At 35.3% G+C, this 3,319-nt stretch overlaps 1 non-coding gene across 1 annotated transcript; it reads left to right on the plus strand.

The window, feature by feature from the left end:
• Positions 1-1,838: 1,838 nt before the first annotated feature.
• On the plus strand, positions 1,839-1,910 carry TRNAP-UGG. The gene has a single exon. It is a non-coding gene; the product is annotated as a tRNA-Pro (tRNA).
• The last annotated feature ends 1,409 nt before the right edge of the window (positions 1,911-3,319 follow it).

Consider the following 3,319-nt stretch of genomic DNA (forward strand, 5'->3'; position numbering starts at 1 on the left):
TGACTCTTAAGACAGACAAAGCTTCCAATTTGACGGCGTTCATCTTTCCTATATCTTGATGCCAAAGGATGTTAAAATATTTTGCATCGGTCTCCATCATGTTGTGGGTGGCTCTAGAGTTGACAATGGTGTTCCTTACTACTTTGTGCTTTATCCAGACCTCGACATGCATAATATATATATATATTCATTTAACTATAAGACATGGTCCATGGTAAATTGTAAGTCTTATACTCATTAATATTATAATGGCTACTACCTAAATTATAACCTAAAGTTGATAATTGATGTTCAATTAGCCAACCTTAAATTTGTAATCATTGTGAAGTGATTGAAATTAGAATGGAAGTAGTTTAAACTCCTAGTACCTTAAATGAAGTTGGTCTCTTCTAATAAAACACGAATTTCTCTTTAATATCATTAATACAATTATGCTTCATATTGAACCTACCAAACATGAAACTAAAACTACGTTCAATTTAACTCCATTTTATTGTCATCTTGAATGACGTGCAGGATATATTCTTGGTTTACCTTGATATTTCATATTAGTTAAGTTTTTTGTAAAATCACAATTTGACAATAACAAAGATGAACTTGAGTCTGTTTATTATTTGAACGAAAATTTCTTTCTCCATCTTATTCCTAATAACTCTTCAACTAAATTCATATTATGCTAAGAAACAAATTTTTTACTCGCAAGAAGTAAAATATGCAACTTTAACTAAAATTTTATCCAAACAAATTTTATTGTCATACAACATAGATGACAATTATAGCCTTCAAACAAAAAACTAGAGTAGTTGTGGTGAATGGGATAGAAACTCTAGTGTTCATCCATAATATACAACCACTACCTAAATTATGACCTATAAATTTGAAAACATAAGTCGTAGTTGAAAATTACATAAAACAATCCCCTAAATCCAAGAACTCGTGTCCAATTAGTCAATCCTAAAGATAGCAACTAACATAGAGTAATTGAAGCTCCACATGAAGTAATTTAAAGTTCCAGTTACTTAACTAAATTTCATCTAGTCTTTAATAAAACATGAGTTGCACTTAAGTTCATGAAATATTTGACTCCAACTCTTAATACTATTAATGCAATTATATTTCATATGAGTTTGTCATAAATCAAACTATGTTACATTCAATACAACTTCATTTTCTTGTCATAGGAAGCAAAATAGAAGAATTAAATCAAACAAACTGATGAACTGAGCCGAATAAATCCAACCCAACCCAAACGGATTAGTTTGATTCATTTGTTGGGTTGTAGTTTATTTGAACACTTGCATACTAGACCATCAACTTTTTGTTTTATAGTCCAACAACCGCTCAAGAAAATAGATTTCAAACTTGAGAGAAAAAAATATACTGAGAAGGAGTTAAAAATGTTGCAATTTTTTAGAAAGGTCATTTGGTCTAGTGGTATGATTCTCGCACCTAGTGTATATTCTTCAGAAACCAAAAATTAAGGCAATTAAAACTATAATGATGATGCTCTTTTTTAATATCATTTTATCTTTTCCACTTTCAATAGGCATGCCTACCCAAATCCTAACTTTCGATATTTGCTTTACTTGTGTACTCACGATATGTGTCTCAAATGAAACTATCAAACTAAAACTTACACTATTTTCTTCTCAATAAAGCTTACACTATTTTCTTCTCAATACAGTAATTGTCGCAAACCCTATGTAAATAATTTAACAGCGGTCTAGTCTAAAAGATATAATAATAATGATTATTTCTCATGGATTTCATTAACAAAGAAAATAAATGAAATAATGATGATACATTCCATAAAAAACATAATATATAGCACATACTAAGGGCATTTGGTCTAGTGGTATGATTCTTGCTTTGGGTGCAAGAGGTCTCGAGTTCGATTCTCGGAATGCCCCTTCAAAAGAAAAAAAGCCTCTCCACCGGTTCCTTACCTCACGAATTGTCTCCTCAACCCTTGCAAGTATGAGTGCTATTCAATTACGGCAACATTCGCAACTACCAAAGTACACTAAACCTAGTAGTACAACAATATAGTCATCTCAACCTCAACCCTTGTCTTGTTTTTTTGTTCTCGATTGATCGAAAGACGTTCGACAGCTGGGAGGGCCTATCGTGGGGGAACTTTCCTTTTCATGGTAGGCAAATTTAAAGAGGAAGATGCGTATGTCCACGGTGATCAAGGTAGAGCGACTCCTTCTTTAAAAGAAGTTGGTTTTATCGAAACTGTTAAATCCGCTTTCATTAAAGAAAAAATAGAAGCTCTTGGTTTGGCAGATGTCAATTCGTACGGCAATGTGGACTCGACTCAGGATGAGGATTCTGCTTTTCATACTGCTGCTATGAGCTGAAAGAGCTGGTAAGCTATCTCACTAAACGAAAAGAAAAAGCACATACGGGTTGACCTCGTTACAAGTGCCGGGGGCTAGCCAAAGAAGGTCACTCGAACTAGGTTAGGACCCTTGATCTGGTTCAGCTAGGTTCTTTCATGCGAAAATGTATGTGTATCCGTATCTTCTTTTTGTTTATACGTTTGGAGAAACCTGTTAAGCTCGCCTTTCTTATCTAGTGTGATTCAATCTTTCAGCTCAAACTTTCCTCTCGTCCGACGGAAAAGGTAGGAGTACGACTACCTTTTCCTTTTCTTGCCCGAGCCAAGGATCATTCAGTTTCTACCAAAAAGTTCTTTATCTATTAGTTGCTGTAATCGAATGTATTTCTCATTTCATGTTAGATCCTCCAAGAGCTTCCTAGTCCGTAGTAGACGAAACCTTGGACTTCTATTGGACTTATAGCATTGCCTGGTGAGCTCGCCATTAAGGGTTGGCCTTACAGGAGATCTAGCAGCCTTTCTTTCCTTGTCTGGTATGCTTTTCTGCTTATCGTGTAACTAGCCAACTAGCCAAACTAAGAGGGAAAGGGATCATGTCAATCAATTTTTATGTGCATTTTGTCCGTCCTGTACTTGCTTGCTTAGCTTTCTTAGCTAACATCTCCGGTTTCCCTCAAAACAAGAGGTTCGCTTATCCATACCCAACAGTCACACTTTCAGCTGAAAGACTTATTTTTTTTTCATAAAGTCGGTTCATAGATCAAGAAAGAATGAAGCTGCTTACAGGGACGGTTACGCGATACGTCTTTTCATACTCACCTTTTCTTTAACCCTGCTATCAACCGAGCCATTCTCATTTGTTTCTTTGAGGGGTCTCCCCATTATAGATTACTTGGATTGGTTCTCGCATCCCTGTGCCAAAAAGTATGGGTGAGTTTGGTTTGAGCGTTCATCGATTGGGTGGATCCATATGCT

Source organism: Cucurbita maxima, unplaced genomic scaffold (genome assembly GCF_002738345.1).
Source record: "Cucurbita maxima cultivar Rimu unplaced genomic scaffold, Cmax_1.0 Cma_Scf00376, whole genome shotgun sequence".
Classification (NCBI taxonomy): domain Eukaryota; kingdom Viridiplantae; phylum Streptophyta; class Magnoliopsida; order Cucurbitales; family Cucurbitaceae; genus Cucurbita; species Cucurbita maxima.